The sequence below is a fragment of the Capricornis sumatraensis genome, chromosome 4 (genome assembly GCF_032405125.1).
Source record: "Capricornis sumatraensis isolate serow.1 chromosome 4, serow.2, whole genome shotgun sequence".
NCBI classification, from domain to species: domain Eukaryota; kingdom Metazoa; phylum Chordata; class Mammalia; order Artiodactyla; family Bovidae; genus Capricornis; species Capricornis sumatraensis.
In genome coordinates, this window is record NC_091072.1 from 32,966,064 (window position 1) to 32,981,619 (window position 15,556).

Here is a 15,556-nt window from a genome sequence, read left to right on the forward strand (position 1 = left end):
GAGTCAGTTCTAATGAGGTGGATGAAACTGGAGCCAATTATACAGAGTGAAGTAAGCCAGAAAGAAAAACACCAATACAGTATACTAACACATATATATGGAATTTAGGAAGATGGTAACAATAACCCTGTATGCGAGACAGCAAAAGAGACACAGATGTATAGAACAGTCTTTTGGACTCTGTGGGAGAGGGAGAGAGTGGGATGATTTGGGAGAATGGCACTGAAACATGTATACTATCATATGAGAAACATATCACCAGTCTAGGTTTGATGCAGGATACAGGATGCTTGGGGCTGGTGCACTGGGATGACCCAGAGAGATGGTATGGGAACAGAGGTGGGAGGGGGGTTCAGGATGGGGAACACGTGTACACCCATGGTGGATTCATGTTGATGCATAGCAAAACCAATACAGTATTGTACAGTAAAATAAAGTTAAAAAAAATAGTAATGTCTCTGCTTTTTAATCTGCTGTCTAGTTTGGTCATAGCTTTTCTTCCAGGGAGCAAAGTTCTTTTAATTTCATGGGTGCAGTCTGCAGTGATTTTGGAGCCCCCCAAAATAAAGTCTCACTGTTTCCATTGTTCACCCATCTATTTGCCATGAAGTGATGAGACCAGAAGCCATGATCTTTGTTTTCTGAATGTTGAGCTTTAAGCCAACTTTTTCACTCTCCTCTTTCACTTTCATCAAGAGGCTTTTTAGTTCCTCTTCACTTTCTGCCATAAGGGTGCTGTCATCTGCATATCTGAGGTTATTGTTATTTCTCCTGGCAATCTTGATTCCAGCTTGTGCTTCTTCCAGCCCAAGGTTTCTCATGATGTACTCTGCATATAAGTTAAATAAGCAAGGTGCCAATATACAGCCTTTCTTGCTCCTTTTCCTATTTGGAACCAGTGTGTTGTTCTATGTCCTGTTCTAACTGTTGCTTCTTGACCTGCATAGAGATTTCTCAGGGGGCAGGTCAGGTGGTCTGGTATTCCCATCTCTTTAAGAATTTTCCACAGTTTGTTGTGATCCACACAGTCATTGGCATAGTCAATAAAGTAGGTATTTTTCTGAAACTCTCTTGCTTTTTCAATGATTCAGCAGATTTTGGCAATTTGATCTCTGCTTCATCTGCCTTTTCTAAATCCAGCTTGAACATTTGGAAGTTCATGGTTCATATACTATTGAAGCCTGGCTTAGAGAATTTTGAGCATCACTTTTCTAGCGTGTGAGATGAGTGCAATTGTGCTGTAGCTTGAACATTCTTTGGCATTGCCTTTCTTTGGGATTGGAATGAACATTGACCTTTTCCAGTCCTGTGGCCACTGCTGAGTTTTCCAGATTTTCTGGCATATTGAGTGAAGCACTTTCACAGCATCATCTTTTAAGATTTGAAATAGCTCAACAGGAATTCTATCACCTCCACTAGCTTTGATCCTAGTGATGCTTCCTAAGGCCCACTTGACTTCTCATTCCAGGATAACTGGCTCTAGGTGAGTGATCACACCATCATGGTTATCTGGGTCACGAAAATATTTTTTGTATAGTTCTTCTGTGTATTCTTGTCACCTCTTCTTAATATCTTCTGCTTCTCTTAGGTCCTTACCATTTCTGTCCTTTATTGTGCCCATCTTTGCATGAAATGTCCCCTTGGTATCTCTAATTTTCCTGAAGAGATCTCTAGTCTTTCCCATTCTGTTGTTTTCCTCCATTGCTTTGCACTGATCACTGAGGAAGGCTTTCTTATCTCTCCTTGCTATTCTTTGGAACTCTGCATTCAAATGGGTATATCTTTCCTTTTCTCCTTTGCCTTTAGCTTCTCTTCTTTTCACAGCTATTAGTAAGGCCTCCTCAGACAGCCATTTTGCCTTTTTGCATTTCTTTTTTCTTGGGGATGGTCTTGATCACTGCCTCCAGTACAATGTCAGGAACATCTGTTCATAGTTCTTCGGGCACTCTATCAGATCTAATCCCTTGAATCTACTTGTCACTTCCAGTGTATAATCATAAGGGATTGGATTTAGGTCATATCTGAATGGTCTAGTGGTTTTCCCCACTTTCTTCAATTTAAGTCTGAATTTGGCAATAAGGAGTTCATGATCTGAGCCACGATCAGCTCCCAATCTTGTTTTCGCTGACTGTACAGAGCTTCTCCATCTTTTGCTGCAAAAAAATATAATCAGTCCGATTTTGCTATTGACCATCTGGTGATGTCCATGTGTAGTCTTCTGTGTTGTTGGAAAAGGACGTTTGCTTTGACCAGTGCGTTCTCTTGGCAAAACTCTGTTAGCCTTTGACCTGCTTCATTTTATACTCCAAGGCCAAATTTGCCTGTTACTCCAGGTATCTCTTGACTTCCTACTTCTGCATTTCAGTCCCCTATAATGAAAAGGACATCTTTTTTGGGTGTTGGTCCTAGAAGGTCTTATAGGTCTTCATAGAACTGTTCAACTTCAGCTTCTTCAGTATTACTGATTAGTTTACTGACTGATTACTGTAATATTGAATGGTTTGACCTGGAAATAAACAGAGATCATTCTTTCATTTTTGAGATTGCATCCAAGTACTGCATTTGGACTTTTTGTTGACTATAAGGGCTATTCCATTTTTTATAAGGGATTTTTTTTTCCCCACAGTAGTAGATGTAATGGTCATCTGAGTTAAATTCACACATTCCAGTCCATTTTAGTTCACTGATTCCTAAAATGTCAATGTTCACTCTTGCCATCTCCTGTTTGACCACTTCCAATTTGTCTTGACTCATTGACCTAACATTCACAGGGACCAGGTCCCTATGCAATATTGCTCTTAAAGCACCGGACTTTACTTCCATCACCCGTCACATCCACAACGGGGTGTTGTTTTTGCTTAGGCTCTGTCTCTTCATTCTTTCTGGAGTCATTTCTTCACTCTTCTCTAGTAGCATATCGGGCACCTACTGACCTATACTGTTCATGGGGTTGTCAAGGCAAGAAAACTGAAGTGGTTTGCCATTCCCTTCTCCAGTGGACCACATTCTGTCAGAACTCTCTGCCATGACCCGTCCATCTTGGGTGGCCCTACAGGGCATGGCTCATAGTTTCATTGAGTTAGACAAGGCAGTGGTCCATGTGATCAGTTTGGTTAGTTTTCTGTGATTGTGGTTTTTATTCTATCTGCCCTCTGATGGATAAGGATAAGAGGCTTTTGGAAGCTTCCTGATGAGAGAGACTCAGGACTAACTGAGGGGCAAACTGGGTCTTGTTCTGATGGGGGCAGGGGGCATGTTCAGTTCAGTTCAGTCGCTCAGTCGTGTCCAACTCTGCAACCCCATGAATCGCAGCACACCAGGCCTCCCTGTCCATCACCAACTCCCAGAGTTCACTCAGACTCACGTCCATCGAGTCAGTGATGCCATCCAGCCACCTCATCCTGGGTCCTCCCCTTCTCCTCCTGCCCCCAATCCCTCCCAGCATCAGAGTCTTCTCCAGTGAGTCAACTCTTCGCATGAGGTGGCCAAAGTATTGGAGCTTCAGCTTTAGCATCATTCCTTCCAAAGAAATCCCAGGGCTGATCTCCTTCAGAATGGACTGGTTGGATCTCCTTGCAGTCCAAGAGACTCTCAAGAGTCTTCTCCAACACCACAGTTCAAAAGCATCAATTCTTTGGCGCTCAGCCTTCTTCACAGTCCAACTCTCACATCCAGACATGACCACAGGAAAAACCATAGCCTTGACTAGACGGACCTTAGTCGGCAAAGTAATGTCTCTGCTTTTGAATATACTATCTAGGTTGGTCATAACTTTGCATGTTCCCTAAATCTTTAATCCAATCTTCTCTTGAAGGGCGGGGTTGTGTTTCCTCCTTGTTGCTTAGCCTGAGGCCAAACTGTGGTGGAGGTAATGCAGATGCTCCTGCAAAAAGTCCCACGCAGGCCTGCCGCCCTCAGGGCCCCTGACCCTGCAGCAGGCCAGTGCTGACCCACGCCTCTGCTGGAGACTCCTGGCTACTCATGGGCATGTCCGGGTCAGGAATCAGTATCGTTTACCAATATTTTCAGGTTTTCCTTATGGGACATGGTCAAGTTTCACTTCCCTGCTTTTTGGAAGTTAGGTGTGTCCGTGTTCTTGCTGTGGCTAACCCAGCGTAAGAGATGCCTTTTACTTTGGGTGAGTTTCCAATACATGATTTGCCAGGTTTCTTTTTTTTTCTCTGTCACAGTGTTTAGCATTCAGGTGGTGGAGAGAGAGGAGGATGAAGAGCAGTGCCCCAAGCTGACTGGAATCGCCATGTTGTGAAGGAAATAAAGAAATCTTCACAGTTTTCAATTCGTGAGGTTTGGGGGTATTTGTTACAGCAACATAAGCTTCCCTATTCTCACTTTGCCTTCTCCATCTTGGCTCCTGCAGTTATTCTTCTCCTTCCCCCCACTGAATAATCCTGAATTCACTGTGCAGTAAAACTGCTGAGCTGTTTCATGACATTGCAGCCTTGCAGGTGCTATTCTCTGCACTTGGAACTCTTGACACACATTTTTACCCAAATGATTCCAGTTTTCATTTTCAACTCTAATATCCATTCTCCTTGTTAACTTCTCCTAAGTACCTCGGGAAAAATCAATTGCTTCATCCTCTGTGCTATGCTATCAAAACAATCCTTTCATCCCTCTGATATATTTTGTATCATGGCTTAAAGTAATTTAATTGTCCAAACTTTTTCTCTGTTCACAAAACAGTAATTTCCTCACTGATTGGGGCTTTGACTTCTTCATTTTTATTCCAACAAAAGAATTATTCTTTTTTTTAAATATCTTTATCATATCACTTGCTTGTTTTTCCAGAAGAAACTTAAACCTTCTACAGCTATCGCAACTTTATATGTATATGTTATATTATGTAGCTCTTTAAACTTTCCCTAATAATATTTAATATTTGTTTGGCTATGGTACTCAATGTCATGTTGGCTTAAGGAAGCAGTTTGCAATAATTCCTACATCCTTTGCTTAGGTGGTGAGAATGACTTGGTACAATTAACCCCTTGAATATTGAAACTACAAATTTATATAGCAGAAGTGACAGCTTTATAAGAGAACTCATCATGCTAAAATTATAGTTTTTATCTCTTTCACCTGAATGTATTATCCTATGTGACCATAATATCATTCATCTGCTACTTTCTGCACACTACACAATTTTGTGAAGATTTCCTTCAGGTTTTTTCATGTCAGTTTCATATGTCACTGTCTAAAATGGTTAGTTTCATGTGATAACAGGTATTTCAGCATGGATTTGCCCTTCCTAGATCCTGAGGCCGTAAGTAAGACTTTTAAAATACATATTCTTGCATCTGATCTTGCCAAATGTCTCCTCCTTTGGATTTAGCTCTGTTGATGACAGCATCATTTTTCTGAGATATTCAGTATTTTATGGTCTCCTTTTTCTTCTTGGTTTCCCTTAGCCAAACTAGTATGCAGTGTCCTTCACATTTATTTTTATCCATTTTATTAAAAAAGAAAAGTTCGTCTCTCTGAGTTCTCATCTATCCCCAATTGATTTAAATGATAACAAAGGAAGACTATATTTCTTAAAGCAATGCTTGCTCATTACTTCCTTGCCCTAAGGGCTTCAAACACTCTTCTCTTCAATATAAACCCAACCTCTTGAGAAGATCATATAAACAAAATGGCCTTTATCTTTCATCCTTTCTATATCTTCCCTGTTTCCCAGTTTATGCATGCTAAGTTGCTTTTGTCACGTCTGACCCTTTGTGACTCTATGGACTGTAGGCTGCCAGGCTCCTCTGTCCATGAATTCTCCAGGCGAGAATACTGCAATGGATTGCCGTGCCCTCCTCCAGGGGATCTTCCTGACCCAGGGATTGAACTCAAGTCTCTTAAATCTCCTGCATTGGCAGGCAGGTTCTTTACCAACAGTGGCACATAATGCCTCTATTGAGCGTTGCATGAGCTGGGTTTATCCATTCCACTTTTTTGCTCACAAAAAGTTCTCTACTAGAATTATTTTTCTTGCTCTAATCACCTTAACAATCCTAGTTATCCTTCAAGACATATCTCATCTCCCCCTTTCATTAAGCAAGACATTACTAGCCTATAGAGCTGCTCTGGTGGCTCAGCCAATAAAGAATCTGCCTAAAATGCAAGAGACCTGGGTTTGATCCTTTGGTTAGGAAGATCTCCTGGAGGAGGGCATGGCTACCCACTCCAGTATTCTTGCCTGGAGAATTCCATGGACAGAAAAGCCTGGCAGGCTATAGTCCATAGAGTTGCAAAAGAGTTGGACATGACTGAGCTGCTAAGCGTAGCACTACGCTATAGAACTCTTTCTCTTCTTTAAAATTCTAACACTTGTTAAATATTTATTTAACAACTATGACATAATGGTCTGATTTTTCATTGTCATTTATCATTTAAATTGTCTCCCTGATCATAAGTTTATTTGCCATTGGATTATCTTGTAACTTTATCCTCAGTAAGTTTTCCTAAGTATTGAATACTCATGATAATGTTCACACACAACTGATTGTGCATGTATTATACTGGGTGGTTAGTGCCAGGCAAGAAGCCACAAGCTATTGTCATTGTCACAGGTTTCTGCTACTTCCTTATACCCTTAATTCTCCTATCTGTTTTTCAGGAGACACCCCCTCCCTAGACTATGCAAATACCCAGAAGGCATCCAGTCTCTGCACTGACCAACAGTCTAGGTAGAGCCTGAGAGTATAACTCAATTCATCAAACTCAGAAAAGAAAATGTTAACAGTAGCTCAGGAACTCAGAGAAAAATCTGGGTACTAGAAATGGGCCACTGCAATGGACAGAACTTTGACCCTGAGCTAGATTTCTGTTGCAGCCACAGAATCTTTATGGATTCATGATGGGAAGCTGTAAGTGATATCGTAGTTAACTAAAGTACCCTGACCACTGCTGCCCATGGGAATCAGTTGGGTGTATTCTTACAATACTGAAACCTGGGCCTCACTTTAGGAAAAGTAAGTATGAGCTGGATGGAGTAGGGAAGAGAAATGGGTCAGGGCTTGGTGTGAGTATTTTTAAGGATATTTACAGTTAGCTCATTTTTTTTTTTTTTAAACTCATGAATGAGAACAATTGGGAGAGAAGAGAAGGTTGATGGGAGCATGTAGCTGAAGCAAAGACTATGGGAATTGGTGGAGGTGACGCAGCCGCAGCAGATTTTGATTAGTACATTCCCCTTATTTACATGATCTCAGGTCATAAAGCCCCAGGTGAAAGAAATGATGTAGGAAGAGCAGTGTTGCCTATACACCAGATAGCTACCATCATGAGGCTAGAGGCCATGCCTTTTTGTTCTCCCTATGATATTTTTAGTAACCAGCACATTGCCTGGTTGTTAGTAGATGCTCACTTAGTAATATGTGCAATTAATCAATTTGAACTGTGCAATAGCACTTGAACTTCAGATTGACTAATTTTCACTGAAATCCGCTATGAGTTGTTGATAAATGCATCAGATAATGATTTAAGACAGTCTGAGGAGAGCTGTGGAAAGAGCACAAACTCTTAGAGTTCAGGGTGCAAATCATACTTTTGTCTCTTACTAACCAGGTGATGAAAGTGAAGGTGAAGTCGCTCAGTCCTGTGTGACTCTTTGCAACCCTATGGACTGTAGCCTAGCAGGCTCCTCTGTCCATGGGATTCTCCAGGCATGAATACTGAAGTGGGTTGCCATTTCCTTCTCTGGGGGATCTTCCTGACCCAGAGATCGAACCCCGAACTCCCACATTGGAGGCAGACACTTTAACCTCTGAGCCACCAGGGAAGCCTAACCACGTGATAACTGTACAGTTTATTCAACCCCGCTGTCTCTTTTTTCTGATTTGTAAAATCAAGTCACAACATCACTTCCGCAAAGCTGTTAAGGTGCCTAAATGAATATGTAAAGTTCTGAGCAGTACGTGGTGATCAGCAAATCATAACTAGCATTATTATTATATTAACAAATGGCATTTCATTCAAAAGAGCTGTACATGGTGTTTCTGTTTTTATCAGGCAAGAGGTTGATGAGGATCAAAGGTTAACAATAGATTAATAGTTATCAACTAGATGAAGGTGAGCCTACTAGTAGGGATACTGTCATTATTTAAATGTATTTGAACAGAAAATATATAAAAGAATATTTTTAAGCTTTATTTTGCTAAAATTTACAAGCAAGATATTTAAAGTATATATTGTGGTGACTTGATATATATGTACATTGTGAACAAAATTTCTCCCATCTAGTTAATTAACATATATCACCTTACATATGGCAGAAAGTGAAGAAGAACTAAAGAGCCTCTTGATGAAAGTGAAAGAGGAGAGTGAAGAAGCTGGCTTAAAGCTCAACATTCAGAAAACGAAGATCATGGCATCTGGTCCCATCACTTCATGGCAAATAGATGGGGAAACAGTGGAAATAGTGGCTGACTTTATTTTTCTGGGCTCCAAAATCACTGCAGATGGTGACTGCAGCCATGAAATTAAAAGATGCTTACTCCTTGGAAGGAAAGTTATGACCAACCTAGACAGCATATTCAAAAGCAGAGACATTACTTTGCCGACTAAGGTCTGTCTAGTCAAGGCTATGGTTTTTCCTGTGGTCATGTGTGGATGTGAGAGTTGGACTGTGAAGAAGGCTGAGCGCCAAAGAATTGATGCTTTTGAACTGTGGTATCGGAGAAGACTCTTGAGAGTCCCTTGGACTGCAAGGAGATCAAACCAGTCCATCCTAAAGGAGATCAGTCCTGGGTGTTCATTGGAAGGACAGATGTTGAAGCCAATATTTTGGCCACCTGATGCAAAGAGCTGACTCATTTGAGAAGACCCTGATGCTGGGAAAGATTGAGGGCAGGAGGAGAAGGGGACGGCAGAGGATGAGATTGTTGGATGGCATCACCAACTCAATGGACACGGGTTTGGGTAGACTCTGGGAGCTGGTGCTGGACACGGAGGCCTGGTGTGCTGCGGTTCATGGGGTCACAAAGAGTTGGACATGACTGAGTGACTGAACTGAACCTCACATATTTATCTCTCTCACTCTCTCATGTGTGTGTGTGTGAAACAGAGAAAGAGAGAGAGAGAGAGAAGGAATAAAAATCTTCTGTATGTTGGAGTACAAATGTTATCTTTCCATCACTGCCCATAATATTGATGCAAATATTCTAAATAAGGAAAAAGGCAGTTATGTGTGATATGCAGAGAATTTAGAAAGGTTCTTCGAAGGCACAAGTCTCCTAGGTGCTCTGGGAGACAGAAAACATTACACAATTCTGTTTGAAAAACTGCAGTCAGGCTGTTTACAAAAGTGTGGGCATGTTCAAACTTCTGAAGTTCTGTAAGTCACTTAAATGCCAGAAAAATGAGAAACAAGGAGCTAAGTACAGATCTGAAGAATTTGTTTTTCCTCCTTTAAGTCTTAGCTAGTAAAACAAAGGTCTGTTGTATTTTTTAAAGTTAATTTTAAGAAGTGACAAAACCCACTCTTTGGACTAAGACTACAGCGTAAAGACAGCAAAGTGTTTACAGGTATCCTGTTTGGACATGACAAATCTTTCAACACCTAAGAATACTTTTTGGATTTAATGTCAGAACCCAAATTTACATAAAAGTAAGCAGGTAGCATCTACTCCTAAGATGTGGTATTTCAGGAAGCAGCTGGAAACAAGGAAACAAGTAATTTCAGGGGCCACATAGTTGACGACTGGACTGCTCAAGTTCATTGTACCCATTAGTTAGTGATGACCTGATTAACGCTGGGCTCCCACAAGTCCTGGCCTCAATGAGGATGTGGAAATAGAAGACAGGAGAGGCAGCTGGGGTGGGGGAGGGGTTCAGGGGCGGGTAAGGGGGTTGGGGTTTGATTTCTAGGCAAATAGTCTTTCTAACATCACTCTTTTTTCTCTGCACACATTTATGAAGATTGATGAGATTTAGAAAAGGTGGAATATACTCTCTTGGGAGCTGGTCCATGAAAGCAACAGGCTGGAAGACTGGCCATTTTGGCTAGAACAATGAAAGTGGTTGATGAGAGAATGTATACAGCAAAGGAGGCCCCCGAGAGTTAGGCTGAGGTGTGTCCTTAAAAGGTGGACTGCAAACCCTGCACACCACCACCTCTTTCATAATGAAAGAGTAGGAAAATATAAAATTAAAAAATCCACATCAAACCAGTAAAGGAGTGGTTAAAATAAGGTTATTTTGAGTAGTGGACATTATTTTCACAAAACTATTTTGTTTTCATAAAGTATACAAAATAACACACAAAAAGCTACAGAATAGTTAAAAATATACATAAAAGTATCCCATTAAATAGATATGTAATTTAAAACTCACGTAAATATATTTGTGGTCATGTATGAATTTGTATGTGCATACCCAAATTTATGCATGTGCTATCATAAGCAAACTAACAAGAAAGAATATCACAAAGTTCTCTTTTAGATAATAGAATTATGAGTGCCTTTTCACTTTTGATAAAGATCTAACTCCCATAATAAATATCTAAGTAGACTTAGGTTCAAGTTCCACCTCTAGAACTTTCTAATTGTGTGCCCATGGGGAAAACACCAAAGCTTGCTGAATCTCATCTTTTTTCCTCATGTATAAAGTGAGGAACAACAGCCTCTGCAGACAAAAGGATTATTTGAAAGCGATTTCAGATCATGTTTATAAAGTGCTTTCACAGAGTCTGGCAGATCTTTCAAGCTAATTGGTGTTATCATTCATCCTACAGAAAATCTGCATTGTAATTAGAAGTTTTTAAAAGTCTGTTAAAAATCAAATAAATGATAGCATGAACAATGGAATAAGAACACAGTGTGGGAAGGGACCCGGTGCAGTCTCAGGAGTGTTCGACCCGGCAGCTTTTGGAGAAGGAATGGGGCGTTACAGTGATCACTGTGCAGAGAACAGACAGGACGGCAGCAAACAACTTCACAGCATCTTTTCACCCTTAAAAATCTGATCAGACTCTGAGTAGATGTGAAGTATCAGGGAACTAGGAAAGACACAATTAAAAGAGGGGAAAACCAAGACATATAGATGTAAACACAAGACTGAAGGTGCTCCTGGGGGAAAAAGACACCAAGGCCTCCTTGATGAGCACTAGCTGAGACATCATTTCGTTGTTGCTGTTTATTTGCTCAGTAGCATCCGACTCTCTTGCGACCCCAGGGACTGTAGCCCACCAGGCTCCTCTATCCATGGGATTTTCCAGGCAAGAATACTGCAGTGGGTTGCTGTGCCCTCTTCTAGGGGATCTTTCCACTCCAGGGTCAAAACTCATGTCTCCTGCATTAGCAGGCGGATTATTTACTATGTCACTTTATGGTATAGTAAATCTTTATCCAATTTATATTAATTTATCCCAATCCAGTTGGTTGTTCCATGATAATTCATTTATTTCCAGAGTCCTCAGACCAAGAAGACCTTTCAAGTATGGTACAGAGAGCACGGTCTTGATTCTCTGTCACTACCTGGAAGGCTGCAATCTATGGGGTCGCTGAGGGTCAGACACGACTGAACGACTTCACTTTCACTTTTCACTTTCATGCATTACAGAAGGAAATGGCAACCCACTCCAGTGTTCTTGCCTGGAGAATCCCAGGGACGGGGGAGCCTGGTGGGCTGCCGTCTATGGGGTCACACAGAGTCGGCCACTACTGAAGTGACTTAGCAGCAGTAGTACCCTCCAACACTATAATTGATGCCAAATTCACGGCCCGGGCAGAGCTCCAGAACAGGACAAACTGGAAAATGTTGTCTTCATGAGGAAGACTCTATTTTTTTCTCATCTCTGCTTAGCAGGTAAGGTTGCCTCCCAGGTTTGATACTATGGACAATGAATGTCACCTGCCATTTCAGTAAACATAGGATGTTACGACCATAAGTTAGAGCTGCGCTTGTGCTCAGTACTATCTGATATTTTGCAACCCCATGGATAGTAGCCTGCCAGGTTCCTCTGTCCATGGGATTTCCCAGGCAAGGATACTGGAGTGGGTTGCCATTTCCTCTTCCAGGGGATCTATCTTCCCGACCCAGGTATCGAACCCATATCTCTTGGGTCTCCTGCACTGGCAGGCAGATTCTGTACCTGCCGAGAGCCTGAGAAGCCATAAAGCTATCAGCCATTGCAGCATCCCAGGTGCATTCAGACTGGAGAAAAGAAGATACTGGCCCTCAAGAGTTAAGGTGCATGTCAAAGGAATGATTTCAAGAAACTCGGACACTTGCATCTTCCCATACATAGAAAAGCACTAAACTCATTAACTTAAGATGTCTGTTGTGTGTGTGTATGTGTGTGCTTAGCAGTGATTTTTGAGGTTACACTTTTTTTACCCAGCAAAAAATTCCTATAAATCCTGGACCCTCCTTTATTTCTTTGGAACAGTTGCCTCAGAACTGTCTGAGAGGCTGCCTGCCTGGGTTACAGTCCTCAGCGAAGGCAAGGAAAAAAAAAAAACTAAACTACAAAAACTAACTAAATAAATAAATAATTCTTAACTCTCAGGTTGTGCTTTTTTTTTTCTTTCAGTTGACAATACTCAAAGTGGAATGTTTCAGTTACATGAAGACCCGAAAGTGGTAAACTAATAAACCTGAAATGAATGATCTAAGAACCTGGAGTACAAATTTTCTGAAACCTCCATAACCAAAAGCAGCTCCCTGTGAAGTTATAACATCAAAGATCCAGTTGAGACTGGTCAGATATTTATGAATTATTTTTCCTAGGGGAGTTTCCTTTCATAGATGTTCAGGAGATAGATACGGCTCTGTTAGAGTGAATACAGAACACAGAACATTAATTTAGGGTTATGAAATGAACACACTCTTTAACCTTCAAGCAATATGTTAGAGAGTCTGCACATTTTCCTTGGAACATTAGTTAAAACAAATAAATAGGACTTCTGATGAGGCATAGTGAACTATCAAATATATGTAGTAGTTTTTCAACTACTCATTCAGGACTTTTTTATTGTTGTTGTTGTTCAGATGAGAGGGGAACACGCAAAAAAATAGAAAATATAATTTGGCAAAATGGTATGTTGATACAAATTTAGAGTCTCACAAAACAATCCAGAAAGTGCTCAGGACCCATGTTGACTTTTACTTCCATAAACAGGTAACAAGCACCTAAATTCTTTATTCCTCTTTTCACCCTGTTTTCATCCACCTTCAGTGAAACTGCCCATAAATGTGACAGGGAAGCAGATTTTATTAATTACTTGTTAAGAGCTAGAATGTGGCTGAATCCCACTTTTTCTTATTTTAGCTTTTTCTCAATTCCTTAACACTTCATTCAATCATCCATGTGTTCAATAAAGATAAAGAAAGCCTACCATGAGCTGGACACTGAGTAAGCAAAAAGACACAGGGATAAAAAACAGGCTTTCATCTCAAGGTTTTTGCATAGATTGAGGATAAAAAGACAGACAGGGAAACAGTTGAGATGCAATCCGAAAGCACTGCCTTAGACTCTGGAATTCTCAGGATTCTCTGCAGCACGAGGAGGATGGTGTGAAGGTAGGTTATGGTGGGAGAGGTCTCCCAAGGGAAAACTTTGGGAGTTAAGTCTTCTTACAGGTTCAGTGAAATCAATTCTGGCTTAAGATGGAGAACTAACCACAGGTATTTGCACTGAAGTAAGTCAAAAGTTGTGTTTTGTTTCCTTGTTTCATTCATAAACTCACATAAACAGGAATAATTGGTCATTGATTCAGCAAACCTGAAAGACTTGGCCTTATGCCAGCAGTAGAGGAAGCTGTGATGTCACCTAATTTGTATCAGAGGATCACCAAAAGCAATAGGCATTGGTTGTGCAAGTACTCCTGTAATTGGTACATGCAGAATTGTTTGAAAGCTATTTAAGAAGCAATTAGATCTGCAGCTTCTCTCCAATAACCAGAGAACTTTGCTTCATAACCACCCCCTCCATCCACATAGAATATATGTTTAATCTCCAGAGATGGTAAAACAGGGATTATAGACTGGGGATAACAGGTTGACGGAAAATCGAGGTCACATATTGACTTGAAGAATGCTCCAAGTCAGACAAAAAACTTCACTGAAAAACCCTTCTCTAGGGAATCTGGCTAATTCTAGGGGGAAAAAAATTAATGACCCATCGGGGCTCTGCAATAAAACTGTCCAGACAGGTCAGCCTATGGTAGGAACTACAGCCACCTCAGCAAAGTGCCCAAGGTTTTCATATAGTTCTTTATTATTATTTTTTTTTTGTATTTTTAGATATAAGTTCCTAGCAAAGGGTTTCCAGATTTTGAAGAGAATATATGACATGAAATACAAAGATCAAAACAAGAAAGCATGCATGTTGGGAGAAGTGGGAATCATGCAAGGAAAAGAGAAAAACAAGACCAACCATTTATCATTAGCATCTTCAGAGAAGCGAGAGGAGTTATTTCAAGTATAAAATGAATAGTATAAGAGGAAAAAATACAGATATAATTTTTTTTTTGAAACTAACACTATAGAAAAGTAGGAGATTTGGAAGTCAAAATGTTATGAGAAAATTAACAGAAACAAAAGAGATGGAAATTGCAGACAAAAAAGAAAAAATATTAGAGAATATGTCTAGGAGTTTCTTCTATATATGTATCAGACATAAACCTAAGTGTTAAAAATGAAGATGTATAGCTGTTAGCCAGAGAGAGAAGGAGGGAAGGAGGGAAGGATGGTGCTCCTTGTAGGAACAAATATGAAGATAAAACAGATAAAATAGACCTATTCTTCGAAATTTGGCCAACAGTTCAGTATGTCAGGAACAAGAATGGCTGTCCTGGATTAGGTTTTTCCAGAAGCAAACCTTTTGACAAAGATTTGAGTCTAAACGGTTTTCTTGGGAAATAGTGAGAATTCTGGTAAAGATGATGGGTTTTGACACACAGATGTGAATGAATCTGGACAATAAACAGGCTCTGTTAAATCAGATACAATGCATAATGACAGCTTAATCATATGGCAAGGGGGGCCTGGGAGATGCTTCAAAACTTTGCAAAATGCACTGGCAGATCAAAAGGATGGGGCCAGGCACCAACAAGGTCTGCTACAATGTGGTGGTGGTGGAAGTGGGCAGAAGCGTAACATGGCTGACGACTCCACCCAAGAAGCCTGGCTTCATAGTGCTGTGACTCCATACACTTGAAGATACCAGTAAAATCCTAACGCTGTTGGTTAAAACAGGTGTGCAAAAATAGGCTGTGTTAAAATAGGCTGTGCAAATTTCAATCACTTATCACTGGAGCCATTATAGTTACATTTTAAATATTTTAGTGTGTGCCCATCAGGGGATTCTAATATATCTTAAATTTAAACAATAGCCAATATTTATTTGTAAAAGCCTATGAACATCAATATTAAAACTATAGTCCATGGTTAATTATAAACTATAATTGTATTTCCTCACGTAGTTTTAAAATTTGGTTAAATGCTATTTCCTGGCAAACATCCAAAGATTGGTTCTGTAAAACAATGACGACTATGATCTGAGGATGACATTCTCTAAGAAATAAAATGAAATAAAGATTTTGACTCC